The 15,816-nt window shown below is 36.6% G+C and overlaps 1 protein-coding gene across 1 annotated transcript in view; it reads left to right on the forward strand.

Moving 5' to 3' along the window:
- The window catches only part of PDZRN4 (PDZ domain containing ring finger 4), a 363,093-nt gene that overhangs the window by 132,015 nt on the left and 215,262 nt on the right, over positions 1-15,816 (forward strand). The window lies entirely within an intron of this gene.

Here is a 15,816-nt window from a genome sequence, read left to right on the forward strand (position 1 = left end):
GTTAGCATAATGAGTGTTACTCAGGATGACAAAGTACAGAGAATTATCTGATAAAATCTGAATGAATTGAACCATTGATAACCCAATGTTGCAGAACTCTAGAGTTACCATTGATCAAACTTTCGCATTATAAGAAAAAAAGTTATCTTGACGTTTTAAGTGTTGCTAAAATACCATTTTGAGTTTTTAGTTTTTCAGTTCTTGAGCCATGCAGAACTGGGTTATGACCTTGCAAAATCAGCTTCACTGTTCTGGACCTTAGTACATTCATCTGCAGAATGGGGATATTAAAAGTAGGTTAAATCATATAAAATTAGGTTAATTCATGGAAAACCATATTTGCCTATAGGTCAAATATGGTTTCTTAAAAAAGACAATTTTCAATTGTTTGCCCTAATACCTATTTTATAAGTTCAATAAGGGAATTATTATATTGTCATCAAATTATAATTTGATGAAAAGGGCTAATGCATATAAACTCATAGTGCAATGCTAAATATGCTGGAGTGAGCTTTCATTAATTTTAGTCATTATTCTTATTATTAGAATAAGGAAAGCCAAGACGTATTTTGTCAATTTGAGAATGAGAGAAATATATTCAAGGTGGTACCATCCAGCAGCACAGAGTAGTTTATAATAAATTCTTTTCTTTGCATTTATCAAAGTCAGAATAATTAAAGTCTTTATTTGCATATCTGAGAAGGACGTGGTTTGTTTTCTTGTTCATCCCCCGACTTGCTATGCATTCATTGCAAAGATCTTTTAAGAAATCAGCCCCCAAAATATTTTGGATACTGCATTTTGCTTATATCATCAAAAGGTTTTCAATATCCAGCTTTAAATTATATTGTGCTGCTTTAATGTAGCTATCTTCTTCCATTCCAGCAGAGACAAAACAAAAGCAAAAACAAAAACTGAGGGAATTACTAAGGTAAATTTAAGCTCAACACACCTGAAAAATGAATAGTATTTGGGAAAGACCAATTAGCATCATAAATTGCAAATTACCCCAACTCATTTGAGAAATATAATCAGTACACTGAACCAATCACATTGAATATAGGGGATATTTAGATTCAGAGAACTTGAATCTGATGATTGTGAGAAGCAGAGAAGCAGCAGGTATGATTTGGGCCCTATTTCACTTATTTTGCTTTATGAAGTCCTGTCTCATGGTTTTAGAAATGTTACATGTTCTTAATCATTTTCTGTACTTCAGTAGTACTATCAGGCCATTTACAAACGAACACACCTATGTACAAATATGTCCAAGACTGCTTGAACTGAGAAACAATTACACACACCCCCAAATACTTGTGGACTTGAAGTGCTAAAACTGTTGGATCCAAATTAGAAATGGGAGAAAAGAACTTGAAAGACAAGCTGAAATTGACTCCAAGCACTTGTGAAGTTATTGATATTTACATTTCTTAAATGTAAAAGGAAGGAAAAAGAGATCTGCGGATATGTAAGTTAAGTTTGTAGATTAGGGTATGAGGAACTTGACATCTGGTGATGTCTATTTTCACAGTAAAATGTGAGATGAGACCATTAGCTCCAAGTGAGTCAAAGAGTTTGGGTAGGTCAGAAGAGAGAATAGTATATGAAATAGTCATCTCAGGTATTGGGAATGGAATTTAATTGAGAAACATGGAAGAATAGCTGAATTGTGTTAAGAGCCCATTTGAGATGTAAGGTCATTAAGTTGAAGTAAAATCAGTATGCCTGGTTGTATAATTTTCTCCAGCTACATTCAGCTACTCAGGAATGCACAGTAAGAAAACAAATGGTTGTGCTCATCTGGAATTTGAGTTTTGCAAAGAGAATACAATGGAGGAGGAGAGAAACAATGTAGTTGAGGCTATGATTATAATAATGGACTTATGCTTGTATGTTGTGGAAGAAGTGAAGGCAGGAGAAAGATGAGGGAAGATGAAAATTCATCAGGTCCAATGCCCTGAGGACCTAATGTTCTTTTGTTTTAAGTTTATTTATTTATTTTGAGAGAGAGAGAGAGAGAGCGAGGAAGGGGCAAAGAGAAAGGAAGAGAATCTCAAGCAGCCTCTGAGCTGTCAGCACAGAGCCTGACGCGGGGCTCAATCTCACAAACTGAGATCATGACCTGAGCTGAAATCAAGAGTTGGACACTAAACCGACTGAGCCACCCAGGTGCCCCTGTGGACCTAATGTTCTAAGAAAAGTACTATTTGAATAAGTAAGAGAGAAGGATGGGAAACTGAGATCCTAGAGTGGAACATTCACATTTCAGATTTGGACATGGTGCAGATTCTGATGAGGATGAAGTCTTGGCTGTGATCAGGAAAAAGGACACTTGAGGTGTTGAGAAGGACAGGATTGTCTAAGAAAGTCAAGAATCTGAAGGTCTGGTAAATTGGAAGGATTATCCCAGTTGATGATGAAGTTGTCAAGACTGGCTAGAGTTTGTATGGCAAGGAAGACGGGGTCTAGAGCTAAAATCATTTGTGAATCCAGGGAAATGACCAAGAAATAAGGAAGAGTAGCTCCAAAGTAGTGAAGGCAGAATAGCAAGTTTTGCAGGGGGTAGATAAAGAAGTGGTTGGAAAGTGGAAATTGGGGTGGGCAGAACCAAGAATGTCAGGTTTCTCTAACTGCTTGATCTGAAGTACATGAAATAACAACAACAACCATCACTACCACAATAGTGAAATAAAATTATTGAGAACTTACTGTGGGCCAAGTTACTATTTCAAATGCTTTACATTGATTCACCCATTTTATCATTATAATAACCCTTCGAGAAGTAAGTACTACTAACCATATCCCCATTTTAGTAAACCGAGGCAACAATAATGTCAATAACTTTGCCAAAGTCACATAGCTAGAAAATGGTGTCCAAATCCTGACAAATGGACTTCAAAGCCTATGCCTCTAAACCACTACATGGTTCGCTTAGTCCTCAACCCAAAATTCAGAGGGTCAACACTTCATAGGAGGATGTGTTCATTTGATTTCAGATTGCTCTGGAACCATTAAGAATCAGTGGGCTAAGGCCCTGAGATACGAAAGCATGGGTCTCGGGGACTCATGCTGCAGGTGTGGAGAGGCAGGACAGGTCTTCCTGTAAACCCTTCTTTCTGGGAAGCCACATGTGCCAGCACAGCAGCTTCTTGCTGCCCCTCACTAACTACCCTCCCAACCTTGAACCTGGGTAGGGCCCTTCTGGATCTCTGCTTTGCCAGATGATGGAGCACACTGCTGTTTTGTGACTAGAGAGAGCCCTGGTCTCTGTAGTTCTCATTAACAATGGATCTTTCATTGTTTCCAAGTCTTACTAAATAGTACATATTTATGAAGAGATATGAGAAGAAAAGCATATCATAATTTCTGTGGTTTACCATAGTTCGCTTGGCTTTTGTCTACATATCAAGGTTCCCAAAGAATCTTGGTTGGCTCTGCCAAGATACACCTTTCATACCTAGTTATCTTTGCGTGAGGCACAATCAGACTGAAAATTTGGACAAGTAAACATTCCACAACCCTTGTTGGAGGTGAAACATCCCTATCTTTCTATTTCCACTGGGTTTTCAGGTTGCTGATAGGACTGCTATTACCACGATTGCCAGCTGCATATCTACCGCTCTATTGGTAGTTTTTTTGTTACGGTTTTCACTTATGCACACCTCTTGGGCAAAGGCCATCCTTTTCTCTGGAAGACCCCATCAAAACTTTGCCTCCTAATTCGCATTTGAATCTCAGTGAGCTACAACACAGACTTTGCCAGCATCTCGCCAATCAGAGTCAGTCAGAATAGAATCTTCCGTGGGCTCCTTGCTGCTGCCTTTTCATTATTCTCAGATTTTTTTGGTGTTTTTGTTTTGTGTGGCTTTGTTTGCTCCTGAATACCAAGAGACTGTCTTTGGTAGCACACTAAATGTATTGAAGTGTTGGAAGCATTTGGTGAAAAGTTTTAAAAAGGAAAGAAAGGGAGGAAGAAAGGAAGGAGCCAAATTAATGACTGTTGTTCTAAATGCAGATGGCACTGATTAGTTTGCCGAGATCTTTCTGTGAAATAAGCTCAGCACCATCACCTTCTTATCTCGGAATCAGCCTTGCTGCCAGAAGTGATGTCTGGGACAATGCAGATGGCGTTCAAGTAGGAGCTTCTCTCAGAACCCAGTCCTTATCACCGCTTTGACTGGCAAAGGCTGTCATTCATGCTGTCACTCACAGTGGGTACACAATGGATCATGTCTGCCTTGCACATCATAGATAACTAGACTAACTGGGGCTGGATTTAATTCTTTGGTTAAAGAAGAGGAGAAAAGATAAATCATTGATTATAGAATATCTGATTTTCCTTTAATTCACCTGTCACTGAAACTGTAACCTTGTGTTCTAGATCAGTTAAATTTGTCAGCATCCCTAAGAGAAACTACCATTTTAATAAGATTTTTTTTTCAAACTACATATATTTATAAGTCCATATATGTGACTCTTTCAATCCTGTGTCTGTGTGACAATCTTTTCTTTGAAAAACAGCAATGTGGTTTTGATGTGCTTTGGAATTTTTATTCTAACATTTTAAAATAAAATGAGCATTAATGATCTTGATAGAGCATTCTTGGAAAAAAAAACTGCTTAGGTGAAAATGAAAATATGAAGGTATTAAAAAGGTATTTTATGTGAAAGTCTACTGTTTATACAGTACTCTGAATGGTGACAGCAGAAGGTTCATTTACACATCTAAAACAGCTTTGTATATTGACAAAGAAGGTGTTAGAGACAGAACCGTCGTCATAATAATAACTATGCCTATTCACCACCATTTTATGTTATCGTATGTCACAAATTTTGTACTCCATATAATATATTAAAATAATCTGATAAAAGGAGCAATAATTCTTAGCTAGGTTAATTATTGAGTTTTTGAAAAGCTAATTAACGATGTCTGACCTGATTTGTTTTGCTGCTGAAGGAAGGTATTGAAGATTTTAAGATATGCAAACACTCCTTAGTATACAATAAAACATATTTATAATGTTTGCTGAGGATATTAGTTTTTTTTTTTTCAGTGGATTGCAGCACTGAGAATACAGAGGATAATATTACTTTATGCATCTCTCTTGGCTCAGTGGTGGGAAAGTAGTCACAATGTTCAGGAAAACACATGGAATTAATGTGTCCAATACGTATACTTGTGAATTTTACTAGAGGAGTAAATTATGAACATGACTCTTGGTATCCTAACCAAACCAATGTGGTAGTTTTACCTAGGTATTGAATTTCTAGTTATATTTTTATATTTTTACTCTTATATTCACTATGTAGATAATTTTAGCTAAAAAAGGACAATGCATAGTTTATTAAAATGTTAATAAGAGAGTTCCTTTCAGAAATAGCATTTTAATCTATACAACAACTTCATTTAGGATAAGGCATATGGAATGTGTTCTTTTAGAAAGAATCGTAGCTACTTCTAAGGTTCATATATCATATGCAAATTAAGGAGTAAGGAAGTATTCTTTTAACAATTATCATTGAGAAGTATTTATAACATGCCTATGCAAAGATACAATCCAATGCCCTTAAATTCAAATATGGCCAGTAGTATCCCAAATTCTACAAATTATCCCCTCAAATAATGTATGTGTCAACTAAGGTTTGGTTCGTTTTGACATGTGAGATAAAGAAAGGAGGATGAAAGAAAAGCTGATAAATTGGAGCTTTGGGAAAGGAAAATAATGCACTGTTCATGTAGTGACCATTATAGGTCACTGTCCAGCTCAGGGATTGGTTATCCTTGAATCAGATACTGCCCCGTTCACCCCAGTCCAGTCCAGTCCATGGCTAACTTGGTGCAAAGACCAACCTGGGACTCTTTCCCAGAAAACAGGCAATGTGCACGGAAGTGTCAGCCAGAGGAGAATTGAACATGATAGTCTTGTGACGGATATGTCCAGAACATCATCTCTCCTTACATATGCAAATCTGACTCTGGGAGTATTTGAGAATTTAAAGGTTTGTGCTCATTCTTTTCCGTTTCTTTAACACTACCCACACAGAGGCTGTCCAGGTCAGATCTGTGTCCCTGTCTCAGCTCTCAACAGTGACTTGTGGATTTAGGGATGGCTTATAACATTCAGAACTCCAAGGATGAATAAGCTGGAGGGGCAATGGAGACTTGCCTCTGGGTTTTGACTTTATGAGTATGGGGTGCTACAGAGGAAGCTCAGAGCAGTTTCATAGACTGTCCGGTTGTCATACAGCAATTACTAGCTCATCTCAGTTTTTACAGTCTCTGTGCTTTGTCTGAGCCATGCCTTTGTTCTCATGAAGACTTATCAGATGACTGTTATCCCAGGCTTCAGTTTCCTTTAGTTAAGTTCCAGAATAAGAATGAAGTCATTCCTTGGAATCCAAGAGCTAAACCCATCTTTGCCCCACTCCTCTCCTGACCATACCAAGACTATGAAGGATGCTGGGCTACCAACATGGATGACTTCATAGAGGCCTCAAGATTAATTCTCTTCCTATGCTAGGTTTTTATAGTTTCCTGATAATGTGACATATATGACTATGTATAATTAGAAAATAAATGGAGAGATTTTTATAACCTTGTTCTCTTGCAGAATATATCACATCTAGATATGTGGCTATAGTGTGTGTGTGTGTGTGTGTGTGAGAGAGAGAGAGAGAGAGAGAGAGAGAGAGAGAGACAGAGATTTGGTTATTTAGAAAGGATTAATTGATATCTGTTCCGATCTTTTGTTTTAATATTCCATATAAATAGTAAAATATAACCTGATAGTAAAGTGAATTCCTTAATTTGTTCCTTTATCTAGTATTATTCAGTTCAACTATTTGAATTCTTATGAATCTAGAAATTAGTGAATTCTCCAAGCAATGTATGAAGATGAGCATTATGAACTTAAGCAGAATGTAAATGCTAATGTAAAACTCTTATGGCCTTGATTTTCCATTTTGCATAGTAGTTAAATGATGTTTTATAAAGTATATGCAGTAAAAATGCATGGGTCACAATAGATCAGTCATTTTTGTTTGGTTTGGTTTTGATTATATAGCATACGTAGGCATAGTCTTGCATTGGGAAAAAGAAAAAAAAATCATCCATACTCATAGTTAGATAATGACTATATTAGCCAGATTGGATCAGTTCCAGTCCCCAAGACAAGTAACATGTCTATTGGTGATGGAAATGTATCTCTGTCCTTAGTACTATACCAAGTCTTTTTGGTTACACAATGCTAGCAGGAAGAGTGTTAGCTACCAATGGCTGCATATCTTAGCAACTAAAACAGCAAACACATTATCTCACACAATTTCCTAGGGTGAGGAATCTGGGGGCAGTTTAGATGGGTAATTCATGTCTGTTATGAGGTTGTATTCAAGATGTAGTCTAAGGCTGCAATCATCTGAAAGCTTGATTGGGGCTAGAGAATCTGCTTTCTACCTCATTCACATGGCTCTAGGCAGGAAGCTTTAGTTTGTTGCTGATTGTTAGCTGGAGACCTCAGTTTCTTGCCACATGTATTTCTCCATAAGGCTGCTCTCACCAGTAGAAGTGGACTTCTCTCAGAGTAAATGGTCTGAGAGAGAAAGCAAGTGAACTAAGACAAAGCTACAATGTCTTCATAAACTTATCTCAGAAATAATATACCATCACTTCTGCCATATTCTGTTATTAACACAGACAACCCTGGTCCAATGTGGGAAGGGATTACACAGGAGCACAAAGGCCAAGAGGCAGGATCATTGGGAGCCATATTGAAGGCTGGGATCAAAAGCTTCTGATTCAATTTCTAGCTGTTTTTTGGAGAAGTCTGACCAAATAACCCTCTTGAAAGCGATGATTTTTAAAAGAGGATGAAGAGGTATAGATTTGGAGAAGCATGTTCAATATTATAGTGAATTTTATATTTTGAAGAAAACCCACTGTTTTTTGAACATGGGCTATAGAAAGCTAAATTTAACCATTGTTTCTTTGCTTGTGGGGATACAAGTGCATGCATATTAGTGATTCTTTAAGGGAAGAATAGACTCACAATTTTGGTGTGTGTGTTGGGGGGGGTATTTTTTTGTGAGGAGTATGATATTTTTTGTTACTGAAACTACTTTAAAACAAAATTAGAAACCTGTCATGAAAATATAAACCAATTATTAGACCCATTAGCAATTACTTCTGCTCATCTCAAGGAGATCAGCCCATGTGTTTCATAATTCTTTGATTAGCAAAAATTTGTTTTGGATTTAAGAAAAAGAAATGGCCAAAATATTTGTGTCAATTCATGTAAGCATATTAAGGATTTCTGGCAGCCTTAAGGTATATAGATCTAAAACTGAATAATAAATTATTTTAGTGTAGATTTTAATGATTGTAGTCCTAAAACAATAAAACAAATAGTATAAAATAATGGGCTTCTACTCATTATAAACACAGGCATGTTATACTTAATTTCTTCATGCTAAAGCAGCAGCTTCCTTGAGTTAGAATCTGTACCAGATATCAAGGAAGCTGATCATATCATTCAGTTATAGTTGAACAGCAGGCAGAGTTCAATGAGGCTTTTTATCTTAAATTATATTTTCAACTTGACCTCATTAAATTCTTTTCCTTCTGTTTGTCATTGTTAGGCTTACTATATTTCATATTTCCTCTCGGCCTTTTTACCATTTTAAAATTGTCCTTTAGAAATAACTCTGGCATGGAGAGTTCATTATTTCTAATAGTGACAACACATTGAATGCCCTAATACACTGATTTCATTGTGCCTCATGACCTACATTTAGAAAAATTCAGGTAGATTTCCTAGTTGCTGATTATTTTTTAGAAAATCATTAAGTATCAAAAGCTATTTTCATGTTTATTTTCAAATTTATTTTTAAACTTTTAGGAGAGGAGTTGCTATAGTCTAACAAATGAAAACATTTCCACTTTTTTGCCTAGATTTTGGTTTTGAATGGAAAAATAAATAGTAAATGGGGAATTTTTTTTCTCTAACGCATGACCTAAATTTCTCTTGCAATGAAGCTGATCTGTTTTTAAATATAACACCCGCTTTTGTAAATTTTTGTAGTAATTTATTTTTCAGTCATTGTGCATGCAATGTGGATATAAATATATACTTTAAATATTTCACGTATCAATGTGGGTATAATTTTGATTTGAAAATAAAGTAAGTTATTCTGAATAAAGTGAAGCTTTCCAAGCATGCTTTAAAAAGGGGGGGACATACAAAAGGAGGAAAACCTGACTGAAATATAATCAGATGAGCCAACATTTATTAGACACAACCACTAGAAAGACTAAAGCAACTCATAATGAATTAAAAGAAAAGGGCCATTAAACTGGAGAATCCCAACAATCAAGTGGAGATGTTTCAGGCTCTTTAGGCATTACTGCTGGAGTAAATACGTTACCACACTAAGCTTTTATGAAAGGCTGTTATATTTTTACCAACTTTAATCTGTTTCATTTTTGTGTTTAAAGGATGGGAGTTGCATTAAAATAAAAATTCCATTTGGGTTATTATCTCCCCAGCTGTCTGTACAGACCATAGAGCTGGCCAGAGAATATTCTCATTATGTGTGTCGAGCAGTTACTCAGTGATTGATGCTGCATTAATGCACAACACAGAAGCGTTCCTTTTGTTACCGAATATTAGACAAATTAGTTCTTATGAATTCATGACCCACCCTCCCCCTCCTAGTCTGTGTGTCTTTCTCCTTCCTCTCTGAGCTCCCTACCTGCCCCTGTGCCTTCTGCTGGGCACCGACTTGACTACCAGGATAGTTAATATCGTTAATAACCTTTGCTGGAAATGAACCGAAGCATTAGGAAGAAGGGTTTGACAAAGGAAGGGGCCGAAAATGGGCAGTGGTCCTTCTAGTCACACAATATATAATGAGGTTCTGGTCATTTTCCAGGATACCCCAATGTAATAATGACAAATGAATGTTTCCTTGTCATGATCCCAAATTAGTTTTCCCTCCCCCACTGTATGTGAGGAACCATTTATCTTCTCAATTCCTTTAAACTTACTTTTGTCTGGATAGGGAAAGATGAGTCATATTTTTTTTTTTATTTGGACAGTTTCTTTATCATGAAGCAAGGAAGTAGGGGAGTGGATATACCTCTCTTTCTTTTGCCCAAAATGTTTGTATTGGAATTCTTCCTGGAATTAAAAAAAAAAGGCAGTACTGATATTAAAATGGAAAAGTGGGTTCTGAGTTGGATTATGTGTCATAGATTTTTGTTTCATTGTGAAAGATATGCCAGCGATTACCACATGTTTGTAGTTATCAAAATATATCATTACATGTATATTTTTGGAAGAAAATATTCTGTGTTCTTACTGTTTGCACATTGAATCCTGAAAATGATAAACTTCCAGTTGTACAAATGAGGAAACTGAAGCACAGGGAGGTTAACTAACTTGCCCGGTGTTATATAAAGTAGATCTTGAACCTGTCTCCTGACATTATATATGTGGTTTATATTTGGTTTATAAATGTAAATGAATTAAAATTTACTTCTTTTTTAGTTCTCCATTATTAGCTATTCCTTAAAATTCCTTTATGTATTTTTTAATGTTCTAAATTTTAGTTTCTAATACAGTAAATACTGATATATATATATATATATATATATATATATAGTTATAGTTACAGTTAATAATTATTGTATAGTCCATCTAACCAAAAGCTTGGTTAGTAGTGAATAATATTTTTAAATATACAATTCAGTGGTGGTTTTGGGGTTTTTTTGGTCTTATCACAGGATTGTGCAGCAATCATGGTAATGTAATTATGAGACATTTTTGTTTCTCTAAAAGCAACCCCACACCATTTGCAATCACTCCCCATTTCCCTCCAGTATCCTCCTACTAACTTACTTTCTATCTCTAGAGATTGGATTATTCTGAATATTTCAGATAAATGGAATCCTAAAACTCATGTAGTATATGGTTGTTTGCATGTGGTTTCCTTCACTTAGCATCATGCTTTCAAGGTTCATTCATTTTCTTGCACCTTAGTGCTTCATTTTTTAAATTGTCAAATAGTATTCCATTGTACAGATATATGGCATGTTGTTTATCCATTTATTAGTTGGTGAACATTTGGATTGTTCCTACTTTGGGCTGTTATGAATTGTGCAACAGTGAATATCTGTGCACAGGTTTTTGTGTGGACATCTGATTCATTTCTCTAGGTAGTGTATACCTAGGAGTGGAATTTCTGGGTTGTATGGTAACTATATGTAACCTTTTGAGCAACCACTAACCTGTTTTCCATAGCGACTGCACCATTTTACAGGGTACGAGGGTTTCAATTTCTCTATATATTTGCCAACATGTGGTATAGTGTGTGTGTGTGTGCGTGCGTGTGTGTGTGTGTGTGTATTATAGGCATCCTAGTGGGTATGAAGTGATAGCTCATTGTAGCCTAATTTTCATTTTCTTAAAGACGTTGAACATTTTTTTCATGTGCTTCTTTACAATTTGTATATCTTTTTTGGAGAAATGTTTATTAAAATCCTTAGCTTGTTTTTTAAATTAGGTTGTCTTTCTCTTGTTGAGATGTAGAAGTTCTTTACCTATTTTAGACGTATAAGTACCTTATCAGATATATGCTATACAAATATTTCTTCCATTCTATGGATTCATTTTCTTGATGATATGGTCTAAAGTCCAAATATTTATAATTTGGATATAGCCCATTATATTATCTTTTGCTGCTTGTGCTTTAAGTTTTTTCTAGGAAACTGTGACCTAACTCAAGGTCACAAGGACATATTCTTGTTTTCTTCAAAGTGGTTTTAGCTTTTATGTACATTGTTAAATTGTATTTGAAACACCGTATAAAGAGCTAATGGTGGTATAGACCTAATTCATTTTGGTTTTGCCAATTATATAAGTCAATTCAAAACCATTCACAAAAGTTATTTGTGAATGATTTTTCTATTCAAGATTCGTAGTCAAGGTGTTTTCCTAGAATCTGGTAAGTCTGCACTGAAGGAACTTGGCCTAAAAGAAGTAACAGAGTAGCACGAGTAACTAACGTGTGAGGGAAAACGTGACAGGGACTCCATGAAAGGAACGGAATACATATCTTGGGAATTCAGAAAAAAACATTATCTGTGGTTGTGGGAAGTGATATTATTCATTTGAATCTCTAAATAAAAATCAAGGTAAAGTTTTGGCAGACTTTCCCTGCTTTACTAAAGATGATGGCCATCACTGATTGCACTGTGATTTCTGGAGTGGTCACTATGGCTGGCTTTCAGGGTTTTGTGCCAGAGAGCGGCAGTTCTAAAAAGGCTGTTGGCAGAGCACTGAAAGTCCCTGCGACCGTTTCAGGTGGTCTCCTAGGTCAAGACAATTTTCCCAATAATATTCAGACATTATCTGCCTTTTTCATTGTATTGACACTGTGCTGGTTATGCAGAAGCATTGGTGAGTAAAACCACTGTGCGTTAGCACGAATCAAGACAGTGGCACCAAACTGTGCTAATAATCATCACATAGTAAACCTGTAATCGCTCTGATTTTGGTGCCTAGACAAGATAGCACAGAATATAAGAATGGCTTGTAATGAATCTTGATGAATGTTAATAGGCAAACCAGGTAAAAAGTCCTTAATGTGCTCAAAATAGTTTTAAAAAGATATTCTCAAGGGTTTAATATAACCTTATTACCTATAAAATCTTACAAACTCGATGCATTTAAGTTGAAAAAATGATACACAGTGACAAAAATAATAGGATTCTGGAACAAATACGAACACATGTAAGTTTAAATTGAGTGCAAGTGCCTGGTTTCTGCCTTAATAACTATCCCCCAAAAGGAGATGCAGGTAAAATATAACTTCCTGCAAAACATGAAGGAAATAGTAGCAACTTTTAAAAATATAGTAATAGCAGCTTGGTGCACTATATGCATTTTTGGACTATAACCCCGTGTCATGGTAGATATATTATATTTCCCTTATGAATGTTATATGTACTTTATTTATGAATGTGATAACTGAAGAATTGAGCCAACCCAAAACTAGGTCTGAATTGGTCCCAGAAGCAGGCTTCCCGCCAGGGTGGGAACAGTAGTGCCACTTCCTGCTCTCATCTGCAACATGCCTGGGGGGGCCAGGGCACCACAACTGTTATTTGGGGAGTGTCAGGGCTCTTTCCTAATTCTAGGCAGGATTCACTATTTGGCAAGAGTCTGATCTGAAGGAAGTGAAGTAGGTGCATTTATTCTGGAGTTTTGGGTCATGAAGAAGAATCTGGTTGTCAGAAGCACATTAAATGGTTTTTTAAAATTAATTAATTTATTATTAGAGAGGGAGAGAGAGAATCCCAAGTAGGCTCTGTGCTGACAAGCACAGATGGACACAGGGCTCCATCTCACAGATCATGAGATCGTAACATGAGCCGCAATCAAGAGTCAGGCGCTTAACCAACTGAGCCACCCAAGCACCCCTAGTTTTTCACAAAACAAAAAAACATATCAGTTGAATATATGACCTGGGCTTTAGAGACAAATCTCGGATGGAAATATAGATTTGAGTTATTACCTTATAGGTGATAGTCACTCTAAGACATGACATTTTATCAGAAATTCTGGAGGAAGGTTGTTATCAGTTTCATTATAACAAAACAGGTTAGGAGCATTCTGTGTTAGGTAGCAGTAGACCTTGTAGGTGAAACTGCTTCTCCTATAAACTGAAAGTGAGTGGGGGATTTGAATATATAAATAGATGGAAAAGTAAGCGAATAGGGCAAAGGTCAATCATTTGGGGAACATCCGATTATTTTATTTTTTCCGGCTTTATTGAAATATAATTGGCATGTAATGTTGTGTAAGTTTAAGGGGTACAACATATTGATTTGATACATTTGTCAGGGTGTCAATTGCCAGTGTACAGGATGGAGAATATCCAATATTAAACAGGTGGAATAAAGTAGAGGAAGCCTTTTAAAATATTTTCAAAGGAATAGAGATGAAGAAAGAAAGCTGGGAAAGAAATGATATGAAAACTAAGGAGGAGACTTACTTTTGAAACGTGGGTGTGGCCATTGTTTGTGATTATACCTGGTAGTTCCATTAAGGTAAGTTCTCAAAGGTGCTCTGGATTCAGCAAACGAAATCTACCCGTGAAGTCAGTATTGGCAGGCTAAATGGAGCAGTGACACTGGCTTGTATGTAGGTTCGAGGATACAAAGACAGTGAGCATGGGCTCCACTTTTAAGAATCATGGCTGTGAAAGGAAGGAGAGCAAGGGAGAGTGTCATCCTGCAAAAGGACGGAGTGTCAAGAAAGCGCTGTTGTTGATTTAGATGGGACAGACTTAAGCGTGTCAGAAGCTAACAGTAAGAGGCAGTGGCAAGGGAGTGGTGGGTGATTTATTTGGGTGACTGGCAGCTCCTATTCTACTCAGGATAAGAGACCTTGAGTTCTTTTAATTTATCATGGCGTTTTTGGCCCTGATAAACTTATTGTCAATTCTTTCACTTTATGTCTTATAGCACTTCTGTTACATGGCTTAAACTAAAACAAAAAAACATATTTGAGAATGAGATTAATTACTCTAGAAGCTTATTATAATGCCTCAATTAACAAGAAATCCACAAACTTAGTAACCCCAATTTTTTTTCTGCCCTTTTCCTTTTATGTGAATGAAGAAGTATGTGGACATGAGTGATTAAGAATTTAATTTAAAGCCTACTTCAGGGGCAGAACAGATGATCAGTAACCATTTATTATGTGCTTACTCTCCCAAAGATAGGGTGGTATTGCTAGAGTTGATACGGAGAATTATAGCACATAGTCTTTATTGCATGAAGGTTGCAATCTCAGGATATAAAACTACCTGAAAAGATAGCTAAGAGTGTGACATTATAAATAATAAACAGAAAAATTAATGATATGGATTAAATGCAAAGGAATTTAGAAAAGATGGCTAACACTGAGTTGGAGTGTTCAGAGATAACTCCTTGGGCAAAGTGGAATTCAACAAATCCTTAGGTTGGATGTGGAGATGGAGAGAGAGGTAAAGATGTGGATCCTTAGAATTGGAGCTAGAAAAGCATTTTAACTGGAATGGAAGTAATACTTAGGAGTTAGAGAATAGTATTTGTTGGTGATAAACTAGGTGTTTTAATATGCATAATCATAATTAATGATTTGTGAAGGTGAGGAGGAATAGGATTCATCTCAGGTAATTGAATGCACCATAGATTAATGGGTTAATGGTTTGGTTAGGACATTAGTTAGCCCAAATGCTGTGTTGTGCGTGATATGTGCACACTCACACTCTCTCTCACACTGTGTATGTGTGTGTGTGTGTGTGTGCGTGCGCGTGTGTGTTTATTTTCTGTTCTCCCTGGCATCTGAATTTTCTTCCCATGTTTGGGAAATCCCCCCATATGAGTATTGACAGGGGGCAGACCTTACTTTTCTCTATAAAACTTGGAAAGTCCAGATACTTACTTCCCCTTGCAACAAAACATAGGGCACAGTTTTGACCAAGCAGAAGATGACTGAGACTTGGAATCAGGAGCTAATTGCCTTGTCATGAAGCATCCATTCTGACAGTGGAGGCAGTCACACCCACTCTCCTTGGTGGCAATGGCAGTGCACCCAGTGTTGACTTCTAGCAGAGTTGGTGACGGGGTAGCATGTTGTTGCATGAAGTGGTCAGTGGCGGAAGCAGCAATGTCCTCTGCAGATAGTTCAGCAGCATGATTTGGCTACAGTTTGGACTGCCTGGCCTGTCTTTCATGCTTATCTTCTGAGTCAGGGTCTCTTGCCTCTCCAA

This window comes from Panthera onca, chromosome B4 (genome assembly GCF_046562875.1).
Source record: "Panthera onca isolate mPanOnc1 chromosome B4, mPanOnc1 haplotype 2, whole genome shotgun sequence".
NCBI classification, from domain to species: domain Eukaryota; kingdom Metazoa; phylum Chordata; class Mammalia; order Carnivora; family Felidae; genus Panthera; species Panthera onca.